The sequence below is a fragment of the Nicotiana attenuata genome, unplaced genomic scaffold (assembly GCF_001879085.1).
Source record: "Nicotiana attenuata strain UT unplaced genomic scaffold, NIATTr2, whole genome shotgun sequence".
Lineage (NCBI taxonomy): Eukaryota > Viridiplantae > Streptophyta > Magnoliopsida > Solanales > Solanaceae > Nicotiana > Nicotiana attenuata.
Window position 1 is genome coordinate 53,857 of NW_017670868.1, and position 16,228 is coordinate 70,084.

A 16,228-nucleotide genomic window follows, 5' to 3' on the forward strand; every position below is an offset into this window, starting at 1 on the left:
GTTTCCTATTTTTCTGAGGAAAACTCATATTAGCTATGTGCCCGCGTCGCATGTATGATTCGCGAGCGGGGTAATTGGATTTCCTTTTCAGAGTTCATTTTCCTTTTGTATCGCGTTCGAATTGGTAGCCTATTGGCACATTGTGGCATCACATGAGAGTTTCAATCATGTCCGAGGTGGCTTAATGCCTGAGTAGCTCGTACTGGGTGAGACGAGATCATTGGATCTGGGATCAGTGCATTCTGACTATATGAAGTATATTAAGGAGCTAAGACCATTATTTGGTTCAGAATGAGGTGATGGTTCTTGTCGGGGATATAGCCCCAATGATTTGTTGATCCGACAGCCGGTTATGAATTTCTACACATCTCTTCCGTCATGGCAATATTGTAAAAATTAGAGCAAGACCTAGGTAGGTCATGAGGTGCAATAGGAGCATCCGATTCGTGGAATTTCGATTAATTTGATCAGAGAATGTTATTGTGGTCCTGTGATTAAAGGGGTGCAAGTTGTGAATTCAGCCAAGGTATGCAGTCATGTTTTGGTGCTGCGTGTAGTTATTGGTACGGTGGGCGTAGGTTGGAGCATGCCTGGCAGAGAATTCCGGATGTTGGAATTGGGCTCTAAGGCTTATTCACTTAAGTGAAAAAGGATATCTTCATATTTAACGAGCTAGGGTGCCCAGCAGAGTTGTGGTAGCACGGGTAGGTGCTCGAAGTGTTAAACAGTGATTTCGGACAACCCCAGCGCAACTCTTAGCACGTTCGAGGACGTATGTTTAAGTGGGAGAGAATGTAACGATCCGACCGGTCGTTTTGAGCTCTAGCGCGTTGTTCAGCAGTTTGAGGCCATGAGCAGCTTCACTTTAGGTATTATGACTTGTACGCGTGGTCGGAATTGAATTTCGGGAAGTTTAGAGTCGATTTGGAAAGAGAATTCTTATTTCGGAAGCTTTAAGTTGAAAGAATTGACTAAGATTGAATTTTTGAGTAAACGACCTCGGAATCGGGACTCGAAGGTTCCAGCAGGTTCGTATGATGATTTCGGACTTGGGCGTATGTCCGGATCGGGTTTTGGAAGACCCGAGAACGTTTTGGCGCCTATTGTGGAAGTTAGCATTTTGGAGGAATTTCATAAGTTTGAGTTGAAGTGCATTTCAAGGTTATCAATGTTCGTTTGGGATTCCGAGTATGGGAATAGCTACGTATGGTGATTCTGGAGTTGGGAGTGCGATCGGAAGTGAATTTCGGAGGTCCGTAGGTCATTTTGAAGTCATTTGGCTAAAGATAGAAATTTGAAGGTTTTTGAGAAGTTTGACCGAGAGTTTGACTTTTTGATATCGGGGTCGGATTCCAATTCCGAAAGTTGGAGTGGGTATGTAATGTCGAATATGACTTGTGTGCAAAATATGAGGTCAATCGGACGTGATTTGACGGATTTCGGCATCGAATGTAGAAGTTAGAAATTTCAAAGTTCATAAAGTTTGGATTGAAGTACGATTCATGATTTTGACGTTGTTTGATGTGATTTAAAGCCTCAGCTAAGTTCGTATTGTATTTTGGGACATGTTGGTATAATTGGTTGAAGTCCCGAGGGTCTCGGGTGGATTTCGGATGGCTAACGGATCGATTTCAGAACTTTAAAGCTGCTGAAAATCTGCTGCAACTGCTGTTTTGGACAGCAATGGTGCAATCAAGGAGGCTACTTTGGAAGCTTATATCTCGAAATCTATAAGGAATCTGAAAATTTGTAAAACATAAAAGTTGTTTCCCTTGCATTCGAGTTTCTAGAAAGTTAAAACATTCATTATTTGGAATTTTATCAGAAAGTTATGATCGATTGAAAATGGCAGATGGAGCAGTTTCGACAGAATTTTCTGATGCATGGAGCCTACTTTAGAAGCTCATATCTCGGAATATATAAAGAGTTATATGGTGTACAACCTGTCAAATGAAAGATCTTTGAATCTAGTTTCTAAATCTTCAAACCGTTTGTCATTTGGATATTTTTACAAGGAGTTATGGGCGTTTTAATAAAAGGTGTACAGTAGGGGAAAATGGTAATAGGATGTACAACCTGCACAACGTAAGGTACAACTCGATGAAGCCTGGACAGATTGTTTTAAACACGAGTTTTAGCCAATTTCTTTCATTTCTTTCATTTGGCTTGGACTATTTTGGAGAGCTAAAGGAGGGATTTTCACCAAGCAACACTAGGTAAGTGATTTCTTCCTATTTTTGAGTTAAATATGTGATCTTACATGGATTTAGACATGAAAATTTAGTATAAATTTGGAATTTTTGGGGAAGACCTAGAACTTGGAATTTTGGACTTTTACCTTGAATTTGAGCATGAAAATTTGAGCAAATTGTATATTTGACTTAGTAAAGCTATGGGTAGAATTTATCTTCGAGAAATTTCGAAATCCGGGCACGTGGACTCGAGGGCATTTTGGTTAACTTTTCGAGCGAAGTTGGGAACTTATATAATTTGAATTGTTACAAGTATTAGAGTGAATTTTTATTGTTTTGCCCGTTATTTGAATAGTTTTGGGGCGTTGTGCATCAATTGGAGTCGTTGGAAGGGCTTGGAAGCCGGTTATGGAAATTTCGGAGCGAGGTGAGTCTCCTTTCTAACCTTGTAAGAGGGAATTGTCCCCATAGGTGAAATAATTGGTTATGTGCTCCTATTTGTGGGGGCTACGTATGCACGAGGTGACGAGAGTCCGTGCGTAGCTACTATTATGTTATTGTTCGGGTAGTCTAGGACCCAAAAGTATGTTGTACTTGGAATAATTGTAATGTTGTTTACAGTTGAATTGCCTAAATCCTGTCGAATTGGTAAATGAATTTCTAAAAGGATTAAACTTTATTTTCTTATATCGTTAAAAAGAGAATTGGCTTTCATTGTGATAAATGTTCCCCGATAAATTCTTAATTTGTTGTTGGAGCATGTATTTCAATGTGTACCTGCGTCGCATGTAAGGTTCGCGAGCAGGATGATTGTTTATTTAAATTTGACCGCGTTGCATGCATGGTTCGCGAGCGGGGTAATAGATGCATCTATGGTTCGCGCCGTTCGACCCTCGCAGTGCACATTTTATATTTATGTTGGATCGGGCCGTACGACCTCGGCATGAGTTGCGCATGCTTGTATTGCTTTCCTTGAGATTTATTGATATTGATATCTGCTCCCCCGATTTGAGATAATTGTTAATTAATGGATTACGAATCCGGAGATTTTTATAAAGAGGAACTTTTACCTATTTCGTGACTTATCTGAACTTAATGTTGCTAATAAATCCGCGATTCATCGCATTAATAATATTATTATTGGACCACTAGTAAGTGTCGAAGTCGACCTCTCGTCTCTACTTCTTCGAGATTAGACAGGATACTCATTGGGTACACGTTGTTTTCGCACTGATACTACACTTCTGTGCATTTTTGTTGCACAGGCACATGCGTCTATAGTGGCCTAATGGGCGTAGCAACATGGTTGATACAGAGGCTAGGTGAGCTGCATTACTCGAGGCGACCCGCAGCTAGTATAGTCTCTTTGAGTATATTATATTTATTTTCTGTCCAATTTGTATTCCGGACGGATGTGGTATTGTATTGTTTCTTAGAAATAGCTCATGCACATGTGACACCGGGTTCTGGGGATGTCTATGGGTTTATTCAGAATTTTAAAAGTTGTTAAATGTTTCATTTCTTATTCAGTGAAATTTACTATGTATAGTTTAAACGTATAAAAGAAGATATTTCAGAAATATTTAATACGGGAGTTTAATTGAGTAATTTGGTTGGCTTGCCTCACAGTGGTGTCCGGCGCCATCACGACCTTAGTGGATTTTGGGTCGTGACAATGGGAGAAATTGGATCGTGACAATCCATGAGAAGAGATATTGGTGTTTTTTGCCGAACAAGAGAAAATATGATATCATAGGTTCTTATGTGTTTAATAAAAGGATAATTTATTGCAAAAGGAGATATTATGTATCCTAGAAATAGGAAGAATATATTATATGCCTTGAGCTCATAGTATAATAATAAAGAGAATGGAAATTAATATCATATTTATTTTAATTCATGAAACTTCTTAAAATGGTTATTCTCTGAGTTTGATTACAGGCTGGTGGTCATGAATTTGACAAACTCCGATTGACCTGAAACTTGGTAGGTTCATTGACAATGATCTAGTGAGAAAAACTCACTGCTATGCAATGAATCATGATGTTTTTCGGCATTTTGAGATCGTTTAGATGGGTTTTCAAACAGTTTATTAAATTAAATTTGTTATAAATATGGAAAATTATTCTTTATATATCGGCTATATTTGTGTTATATCTGGAACATGATGGCACATGATGATTTAACTTGATATGATATATAGCAAGAATGCAATTCACATGGATTTAATCCTAAATTTGCCAAAAATAAATTATTCGAATTTGGTCTAGTTTTTTGGCGATCGTGAATTTAATGATCTCCGAATGACCTGAAATTTGGTAGGATCTTGGAAACGATCAGTTCAGAAGAACTCATTGCTATGCAGTGAATCACATCGTATTTTGACGATTCTGGATCATGTAGATGAGTTTTTTGGAGGTTTGGCGGATTAAAATGTGATTTACATAAGAAAAGTCATTCTTTCTATCATTTTATTTATGTCTAATCTGGAACATGATAACACCCGTTGATTTGGCATGAATTGGTGTATGATAAGAATGTACGTCATATTTTAAATTCTTAAAAAATTCTTAAAATGGCAATTTCCCAAATTTGGTTGCAGTTTTGGAGATTGTGATTTTAATGGTCATCGATTGAGCTGAAATTTGGTAGGTTTATCTGAAACAACCCAGCGATCAATATTCACTGATATGCAGTGAAAAATATTAATTTTAGCGTTTAAGACTGTTTAGATGGGTTTGAGCATTTTTTTTTTGGAATTATGAAAATTAATCCTTAGAAAATATTTCGTGGTTGTGATCAAGTGGTGATAGGAGTTAACCCCTATGATCTCCATTTTTTTATTTGTAGTAAGATAATAAATTTACGTGTTGACTTTAGGCCTTCAGCCATATCGGATAAATTTATTATGAACTCATTAGGTAAAGTTACTAGTTATTGATGACATGTATTGACTCTCTATCTGAGTTTAAAGGTTGAATTATTTTTGTAATTAAAATGCAATAATGAATAAGTGGTGATAGAAATATATTTCTATGATCTTCCAGTATCAATGTCACGACCCAATTTCTCCTATAGGTCGTGATGGCGCCCAACGTTAACGCTAGGCAAGCCTACATCGATCTAACCATGTGATTGTTGATTTTTAATTATTGAATAAAAAAGAAGTGAAAAATTTAATAATATGAGAAATAACGATTTTAAGAGAAAATGCAGTGAAGTAAATAATCAAAATCATCAAGTGTCTACTAGCATAATTTGTAAGACCTGGTGTCACAAGTATATGAGCTACTAGTAGAATATACAAAAAAAAAAAATATTGCACTACTGTCTGAAATAAAATAGACTAAAAGTAAATGCAAAAGAAAGACTTCGGGTGCTACAGAACGGGCTAAAAAGGTAGCTCACCGCAAAGTCTCGGAGTATCAAGAGTGCGCGCCGGGATGATAACCAGATGCACCTGCCTCAGATCCTGCACGGTTAGTGCAGAAAGGTAGCGTGAGTGCATAGACAACATGTACGGAGTAAGTATCTAGTCTAACCTCGAAGAAGTAGTGACGAGGGGTCGACTTCGACACTTACCATGGGCTAATAATAAAATACCAAAATACTAAATAAGCATGGGCTATATAAATAATAATAAAAACTCAATAACAAGCAATAAATAAACAATTCTTTCAATGATAGTAAATCCCAAATCAATTTCCATCATTTAGCAATCTAACCTCTCAAGCCAATAAAACAATATCAAGTATAATTGGGCTCCAAGTATTATTACGCGGGAATTATGCCGAGGTCATACGGCCCGATCCAAAATACATATACATATACCATGTGCACTGCTGAGGGTCGAACGACACGAACCATAGATGCATCTATTAACCTAGCGAGGCGAACGACCCGCTCCCATGAGAGTAGTGGAATTTACCTCGCTCACGGAAATGCTTGCGACGCGAGTGAACATAGATTTCTCAAAGTTATTATGAAATTCTTCAATTCTTTCCAAAAAAAAAAAGAAGTCTAACTAGAAACTTTAAATCTTAAAATCCTCATCTCAGCTCTATTCAAGACAATTAATATGCATAATCAAATAACGGTGCCAACAAAGCATGATGTAAACCTAAGGCTATCCGGACATCACATGGAATATAAATACGCATGGACTCTCATCACCTAGTGCGTACGTAGCTCCTCACACAAGTAATTTACAACAAAACACACCTAAGGGGATGAGTTCCCTCTTACAAGGTTAGGCAAGCGACTTACCTTGTTCTCAAGTTCACTTCCGATCCACAAATATTCTTTAAATCCTCACCTTGGTGCCAAATGAATCGAAACTAGTTAAATGTTATATAAATTAATCAATACATGTTCAAAAGTTCATGATTTAACTATTAGAGTAATTACCCAACCCAAAATTGGAAGATTCCTAAAATTCATCCCCCGGGCCCGCGTGCCCAGATTTCAGGAATTTTTGAAGAAAGTTATTACCCATAATCTCACGAACCCAAATATACAATTTTCACTCAATTCTATAACTATTTTCGTGGTTAAATCTTATTTTTATCAAAACCTAGGTTTTTCATCTAAACCCATAATTTTCACAAATTTACATGTTAAAATCTACCCATAATCTATGTATTTAACTTACATTAGGTGGAAATTACTTACCTCCAAGTTCCTAAGTGAATACCTCTCTCAAGAAGCTCCAAAATCTCCCAAAGAAGTGAAATAAATGAACAAAACATGGCCTAAGTCCGTCTTTAAACGACCTCACCACCTTCAGTGAAATCGCACCTGCGATGCCATTGCTGCACCTGCGGTTCTGCTTCTGCGGACAAAACAACGCAGGTGCGGACCAAACCCAGGTTGACCTCCCCCAATTATGTGACCAACGGCTCGCATCTGCGAGCCTGCTTCTGCGGCGAGTGCGTCGCACCTGCGACCCTATTCCGCTTCTGCGGTGGCCTCCTTCGTACCTGCGCCTCCGCAAGTGTGGTACTTGACCCACTTTTGCGGTCACTGGGCAGCCCACATTGAGCCGCTTCTACGGTCCTTGGCTCGCTTCTGCGAATTGGCACCTGCGGCTGGCCCTCCGCAGGCGCGATTCAACCAGAACCTGAGAGCTTCAGCTGATCAACCAAAGCCAAAGGCTTCCGCGCATCGTTCGAATGGCATCTGGAGCCCCCGAGGCCCCATCCAAGCATTCTAACAAGTTCGAAATCATAAAAAAGGACTCGCTCGAACTCTCGGAACGCAAAAACAACATCAAAACTAAGAATCACACCCCAAACCAAATTGAATCAACTTATGAACTTTAAGTTCTTCCAACTCACTCCGAACAAGCCGAAACATACTTAAACTACTCGGAATGACTCCAAATGTGCGTGCAAGTCTTAAATCATCATACGGAACTATTCCTAGTCTCGGAATCCCAATTGGACCTCGATAGAACCAACTCCTACTTATAAATAAATTTAAAACCTTCAATGTACCAACTTTCAATATTAAGCGTCGAAACGTTCTGGCGTCATCCAAAACCCGATGCACACATACGCCCAAGTCCGAAATCATTATACGAACCTATTGGAACTGTCGAATCCCGATTCCGAGGTCGTTTACTCAAAATGTTGACTTAAGCCAAACTTAGTCCTTTTTGCCAACCTTAAGGAACCAAGTGTTTCGATTTCAACCCGAACCCTTCAAAATCCGGAACTAACCATTCCCGCAAGTCATAAAATAGTAAAAGCACATACGGGGAGTTTTATTTAGGGGAAGGGGGATCTAGAAAGCAAAATGACCGGTCGGGTCGTTACATTCTCCACCGCTTAAACAAACGTTCATCCTCGAACGAGTCTAAAATCATACCTGGAGTGTTGAATAAGTGTGGATATTCGCTCCGCATATCCTCCTCCGCCTCCCAAGTCGCCTCCTTGACTGGTTGGCCCCTCCACTGAACTTTTACCGCAGAAATCTTCTTGGACCTCAACAGGCAAACCTACCTATCAACAATGGCTACTGGCTCCTCCTCATAACCCAAGCTCTCATCTAGCTGAACCGTGCTGAAGTCTAACACATGCGACCTATCGGCATGATACCTCCGGAGCACAGACACGTGGAAAACCGGATGAACTCCTGATAGACTGGGAGGCAAAGCTAGCTCATAAGCAACCTCCCCAACTCGTCTCAACGCCTCAAATGGACCTCTAAACCTTGGGCTCAACTTGCCCTTCTTCTCGAACCTCATAAACCCCTTCATTGGCGGGACTTTCAAGAGAACCTTCTTGCCCACCATAAATGATAAATCATGCACTTTCTGATCCGCGTAACTCTTCTGTCTGGAATGTGCTGTGCGAAGTCACTCCTGAATCAACTTTACCTTTCCAAGGCATCCTTCACCAAATTAGTACCATATAACTTAACCTCGCAATGATCAAACCATCCGATGGGTGAACGACATCGCCGACCATATAAAGCCTCAAATGGAGCCATCTCGGTGCTGGACTGATAACTATTATTGTAAGCAAATTCGGCCAAAGGAAAGAATCGATCCCACTGCCCTCCAAAGTCAATCACACATGCCCTGAGCATGTCTCCAAGATCTGAACTGTTCGCTCTGACTGCCCATCGGTCTGTGGATGAAACGTTGTGCTGAGCTTTACCCGGTTCTCCAACTAACTCTGTATTTCTCTCTAGAAATGCGAAGTAAACTAAGGGCCTCTATCTGATATAATGGAAACAGGCATACCATGCAACCGAACTATCTCCTGAATATAGATCTGGGGCAACCTCTCTGAAGTATATGTGGTCACAACCGTAATGAAGTGTGTCGACTTGGTCAACCTGTCAACAATGACCCAAACTGCATCAAACTTCCGCAAGGTCCGCGGAAACCCAACTACAAAGTCCATAGTAATGCGCTCCCATTTCCACTCACGTATAGTCATCTGCCGAAGCTGGCCACTTGGCCTCTGATGCTCATGCTTAACCTGCTGGCAATTTAGAAACCTCGCAACATACTCAACTATGTTATTCTTCATTTGCTGCCACCAATAATGCTGCCTCAGGTCGCGATCATCTTTGTAGCACTTGGATGATAGAATATCGAGAACTGTGTGGCTCCTCTAGAATCCTCTCCCTCAACCCATCAACATTAGGAACACATAGACGACCATGGAGTCGCAGAACACCATCCTCGCCGAGAGTAACCTTCTTGGCACCACCCTGTAGTACCGTCTCTCTGAGAACCAACAAGTGTGGATCATCAAACTAACGAGCCTTGATTTGCTCCAATAGTGAAGACTGGGCAAAGACGTATGCAAGAACTCGGCTGGGCTCTGAAATATCCAACCTCACAAGTCTGTTGGCCATGGACTGCATGTCCAAGGTCAAGGTTCTCTCCTCTGCCGAAATGAATGCCAAGCTACCCATACTCTCCGCCTTTCTGCTCAAGGCATCCGCAACTACATTCACCTTTCCCGGATGATAAAGAATGGTGATATCATAGTTCCTTAGTAACTCAAGCCACCCGTTGCTCAAATTGAGCTCCATTTGCTTGAATAAATGCTGCAAACTGCAATAATTAGTGTAAACCTCACAGGACACCTCATAAAGATAATGCCTCTAGATCATAAGAGCATGAACAATCGCGGCCAACTCCAAATCATGCACAAGGTAATTCTTCTCATGGGGCTTCAACTGACATGAAGCATATGCAATAACTTGCCCATCCTGTATCAATGCATAACCCAAACCAACGCGTGAAGTGTTGCAATACACAATATACATCCCTGAACCGGAAGGCAACACTAACACCAGTGCTGAAGTCAATGCGATCTTAAGCTTGTGAAAGCTCAACTCACAATCATCGAACCATTCGAATGGAGCACCATTCTGGGTCAATCTAGTCAGAGGTGCTGCAATAGATGTGAAACCCTCCACAAGCCAACGATAATAACCTACTAACCTCAAGAAGCTCCTGATCTCGGTTGTTGTGGTGGGATGAGGCCAACTCTGAACTGCCTCGATCTTCTTGCGATCAACTGCCCTCGCCTGATACAACATGCCCCAAGAATGCCACAAAATCCAAACAGAACTCACACTTGGAGAACTTAGCATATAGCTTCCGTTCTCGCAAGGTCTGAAGCACCAATCTCAAATACTGCTTGTGCTCCTCCATGCTGCGCGAGTAGATCAAAATGTCATAAATGAAGACAATGACAAACGAATAAATATATGGTCTGAACACCCTATTCATCAAATCCATAAATGCCGCTGGGGCGTTCGTCAAACCAAAGGACATCACTAGAAACTCATAATGGCCATACCTAGTTCGGAAAGCAGTCTTTGGAACATCTGAATCCCAAATCTTCAACTGATGGTACCTTGTTCTCAAGTCAATCTTAGAGAACACCCCAGCACCCTACAACCGGTAAAACAATTCATCAATACGCAGCAACGGGTACTTGTTCTTAATGGTAACTTTGTTGAACTAGTGGTAATCAATGCACATCCGCATAGTCTCATCCTTCTTCTTCACAAATAACGTTGGTGCACCCCAAGGCGATACGCTTGGTCTGACGAACCCCTTTTCTAGCAACTCCTCAAGTTGTTCCTTCAACTCCTTCAACTCTTTTGGAGCCATACGGTACGGTGGGATAGATATAGGCTGAGTACCTGGAGCCAAATCAATGCAGAAATCGATATCACAATCTGGTGGCATGCTTGGAAGATCAGAAGGAAACAAATCAGATAACTCCCGGACTACATGCACTGAATCAATCACAGGAGTCTCTGCAGTAGTATCCTGAACATAAGCTAGATAAGCCAAATAACCCTTCTCGACCATGTTTCAAGCCTTCATAAAAGAAATAACCCGACTAGATGCACTGACAGACAAACCCTTCCACTCCAATCTAGGCAACTCTCGTATCGCGAAGGTAACAGTCTTGGAATGATAATCAAGGATGGTGTGATATGGAGATAACCAGTCTATGCCCAGGATGGCCTCAAAGTCGGTCATATCAAGCAACAGGACATCTGCTTTAGTCTCATAACCACAGAATGCAAAAATGTAGGATCGATCGCCCAATTCACAATAACAAAATCGCCCACTATAGTGGACATATAAGCAGGACTACCTAGGGACTCGTGAGAAACATCTAGGAAATGAGCAAACAGAGATGACATGTAAGGACCCGTGAAATTTTTACTCAAAAACCCGAGATCTCGTAGTGCCAATTTAGGAATATGTGTTAGAAATTCGTAAAATTCTTCATGGCGAGCAAGCTCGCCACGGTTTGGACCCTTTGGATTGATCTGTGCATTGAAAGGTTAAGGAAAAATGTTCTTCCAGAAAAGTGCGTTTCTGCGGTCCATTATGTGATCGCATAATAGCTATGCGGACCGCATAGTCGCCGCAGAGTCAGATAGTTTGTTGGTTAATTTTGAGGTCAACTATGCGGCCAATTATGCGATCACATAATCAATATGCGGGCCGCATAGTCATCGCATAATTCCTTTGGCATTTTTGCGAGTGGCAGTTTTACGGTGCATTATGCGACCGCAGAACAGGAATGCGGACCTCATTCTTGTCACATACCCGGGCAGTTTTTTCAGGTTTTGGGGACCATTTTTGCAGTCCCTTTTGCGGGCCGCATGTCCATTATGCGATCGCATATTGTGTCGAGGATCCTATTTTCTAACTTTTGAAACCCGACCCCATTCCACTAAAAACACGCCCTTAGACCCCTTTTATGCGATTTTCCTGCAATTAGAGTGAGAGAGGATGTTCTAGAGAGAGAGGATGATCCTCATCAAGTCCCCGTTTGATCCTTGCCTAAACCCTTGAAGATTATCAAGTAAAATCTGCTAGGCCTTCATACTAAGAGATAAGAACTTGTGCCCTAATCTATAATTTCAAAATTTCTACTAAAATAAGTGATCACGGGTGGGTTCGTGGGTATAAGAATTGATTGTCTTGCATGCATGAGTGTTAATGGGGTATGGGAAGATTGTGAGTTAAAAAGATGGCAATTGGGGTGTAAGGTGATGAAAATCTCTCATAAAGAGGTCCTAAAACCATAACGCACACCTAGTGCTTGACAATATACTCAAATGAGCTAGAACCTTAATCATGTCTCTAATTCTTGGCTCAATTTGTAATTCTCATAAAATAGATCGAAGTTGCTAGGAAATTCCGGAATTTATTGTGAGGATTTAAGGAAAGATCCATTAAGGTATGTATGGCTAACCCTCTTCTTCTTAGTGTTGAATTCTTAGTGTCCAAATAGTTGGCGTGAGTTTCGTATTGATCATACTAGATGGATTGCATTAATTTTTTGGGTGATAGACTTTTGTCCCAAAATTGTTCTATGTGTTTACTCTGAAATCATGATAGTTTAAAATGTGATTATGTTCTCCAAGTGTTAATTATTTTTTTATGTGTGCATGCCTTATATGATAGCCCCCTTATCGACATGGATGATGAAGCTATATGAACGAATAAATAAGGGAAGACTTGAGTTGTAACAATGTATCCAAGTGCCAAGAAATAAATTAATAAAAAAGAGGTGTTGTACCATGTAATGGGAAAATGGAAAGAAATGGGAACAAAGGAATAATTGAAAGAGGTTATGTTCCAAGTGAGATGGCTTAGCCGATCGGGCCGAGATCAGACGCTATACTGTACACATGGTGGCCTTTATATTGGATTTTTGACTATCATTGTGGGCTTGGATATGTCTCACTTGGGATGGCTTAGCCGGTCGGGCCGAGACCGGACTCTGTGTAAAATCAGGGTGGCATTATATTATAAGTTATGACACTTGGCACTAAAGAATATTAACCTAAAGGAATGGAAAGACTTAACTAGAACCATGTGAACCTTATTTGGTGTTTCCCTTGTAATCCTGTAAAGTACTTGTTGATGTTATAACTGCCATTTATTTGTTCACTGTTCATCCTATTAAGAATTGTGTTTTCCTTACATACTAGTACTATTCAACAGTACTAACGTCCCTTTTGCCGGGGGCGCTACATCTTTGAATGGATGTAGGTGGTTCCGTTACTGATAGTGCCGATTGCAAATAGTGGTGCACACTTTCTCTCTTCACAGCTGTCTTGGTGAGCCCCCATTTCTCCCAGGGGTTTTGTAGTTCTTTTTTTGTGTAAATTTCCATATTTTAAGGTATAGCCGGGGCCAGCATTATCATTTTGCTCTTCTGTTTCCTTAGAGGCTCCGTAGACGTTTATGTGGGTCATGGATGGTTGGCGGGGTGGTCATAGGATCACATTGTATTTTGAAACTTTTCTCCACTAGACTGTCAACTGTATGTACTTTTGGAAACTCAACTATGGTATGTTGCACTCAAGTAGGAATCTAACAAGCAATATTTATGCATTTATATAACAACTATCCCTCCCATGTTTAATAATTGGTAGCATTACTTCTTCGTATATAGAATAAGTCGGGCAAGAAAGGTTAGATAGGCTTGCTCGACCGGGTTCGCTCGGTCGTGCGTCGGTCGCGCTCCCCGAGGTTTGGGGCGTGACAAAGTTGGTATCAGAGCCTAAGGTTTTAAAAGCGTCCTAGGATGTCTCGTAGCCGTGTCTAGTAGAGCCCTTATTATCGGTGTGTTGTCGACCACATCTATAAGTAGGGGGCTACTTGGACATATAGGAATAATACCCTTCATTGTTGTTCTATATCGTGCGTAGAGCAGTATGTGAGATTGATTTCCTCTAACTCGTGCATTGTTCTACCTTTCAGTAATTGGAACCTAAGAAGAAAGCGAGAATTGGCCAAGAAGCTAATACCACCTCGGGAGTGGCTGATGGTCCCCTACTTGATATTGCGGGTGAGGATAATCGTCGTGCTATCACTTTGCCTGGTTCTTCGACTCCAGAGAAGACTACCCCAATTCCTACACCTACGGAGGGTACCACCATCCCTCCCGCCGATATGCCTGCCCCACCCCAGGCCCAGTTTCTGGTTCTGGTATTTCTGATGCAGATCTTTGAGGAGCTATTCAGATGCTGACCCAGTTAGTGGCTTCCCAAGCACAGAGGTCAAATGCTGCAACCACCTCATTTAGCTTGCAAGGGGATTCTTCTGGTTCTAGGGTAAACAGGTTCCTTCAGTTAGACCCTCCAGTGTTCACAGGTACTGATCCCGGAGCAGACCCTCAAGATTTCATTGATGAGATGCATAAGACTCTCTGAGTTATGCGTGCTACAGAGACGGAGGGAGTGGAGTTGGCTTCCTATCGTCTGAAAGGGGTGGCATATTCTTGGTTTGACATGTGGGAGGATTCCCGTGAGGAGGGGAGCCCTCTAGCGAGATGGAGTGAGTTTGCGAACGCCTTCATAGACCATTTCCTGCCTGTCGAGACTAAGGCAGCCCATGCTGGGGAGTTTGAGACCCTTAAACAGGGTAGTAAGAGTGTGTGGGAGTATCATATGGAGTTCGTGCGCCTGTCAAAGTATGTTGTTCACATGATGCCGACTATGGAGGCTAGGGTGCATCGATTTGTGTAGGGCCTTGGCCTTTTGGTAATTAATGAAGCTGCCACAGCTGCTCTAAATTCTGACTATGGATGTATGTAGCCTTTGCCCAAGCTACCGAGGCTCGAAAGTTAAAGTACAAGATGGAACGAGAAGGTAATAACAGGGCTCGATCAGCGGGCAACCTTGGGGATTCATTCGGAGGCGGGAGGTCAGCTTTTCGGGGAGGATAATTAGGGCCATCCTAGTCTTATGCTCAGTCTTTAGCTAGTGCCCCGCCATCAGGGCAAGGTCCGCAGCAGGGGATTCGCTTTAGGCCCAGCCAGGGCAGTAGGGGGCCCCATCATCAGGGCCGATCGGGAGGAAGATCCCAGCAGCAGTAGAAGGCCCCATGCCCTAAATGTGGGAGGATATATTTGGGAGTCTGCTACCTGGACATGCCAGTATGCTACGGATGCGGGATGAAATGCCATATTCAGAGGGACTGTCGTGCGTCCCGCCAGGGGGGCGGGCAGGGGTACAACTCAGTCATCCAATCCTACAGCTGCTACATCTTCGGCACACCCTCCAGCTCGAGGCTCTCCAGCACCCACTGGGCGGGGTGCAGCTAGGGGTGGTGCACAGAGTTCGGGAGGACCCAGTTTGTTCTATGCCATGAGTGGTCATCATTGTTACAGGTATAGTGACTGTTAAATCTCATGAGGTATATGCTCTTATTGATCCCGGGTCTTCTTTATCCTATGTTACTCCTTATGTTGCTACGAGCTTCGGGATGGAACCGGAATAGCTTCATGAGCTGTTCTCCGTATCTACTTCGGTTGGCGAGTCTATCACGGTCGTACAGGTTTATTGGGATTGTGTAGTCACGGTGCGTGGCCGAGATACCATGGCCAATCTTATTGAACTGGGAATGATTGATTTTGATGTAATAACGGGAATGGATTGGCTTTACTCATGCTTTGCCAAACTCGATTGCGGAACTAGGATCATGAGACTTGAGTTTCCTAACAAGCCAGTTGTAAGTGGGAAGGAATATGTTGTGCAAAAGGTGTTATTCTACTTAAGGCCAGAGATGATTGGAAAGGGTTGCATTTNTATTCCTGAAGTCGGGAGGACCATGCTGACCATCTCAGGGCAGTTCTGCAGACTCTTCAGCAACATCAACTGTATGCAAGAATTTCAAAATTTGAATTTTGGCTTGAATCTGTCGCCTTCTTGGGTCATGTCGTCTCCAGGGAAGGAATTATGGTTGATCCTCAAAAGGTTGCAGCGGTGAAGAATTGGCGTAGACCTACCACTCCAACAGAGATTTGCAGTTTCTTAGGTTTGGCTGGGTACTACAGAAGATTTGTGGAGGGGTTTTCTACTCTTGCCTCTCCATTGACTAAATTGACGCAGAAAGCAGTTAAGTTCCAGTGGTCTGATACTTGTGAGGAGTTTCCAAGAATTGAAATCAAGATTGACTACAACATCGGTATTAACCCTGCCAGAGGGTACATAGGGATTTGTGGTGTATTGCGATGCTTCCAGGA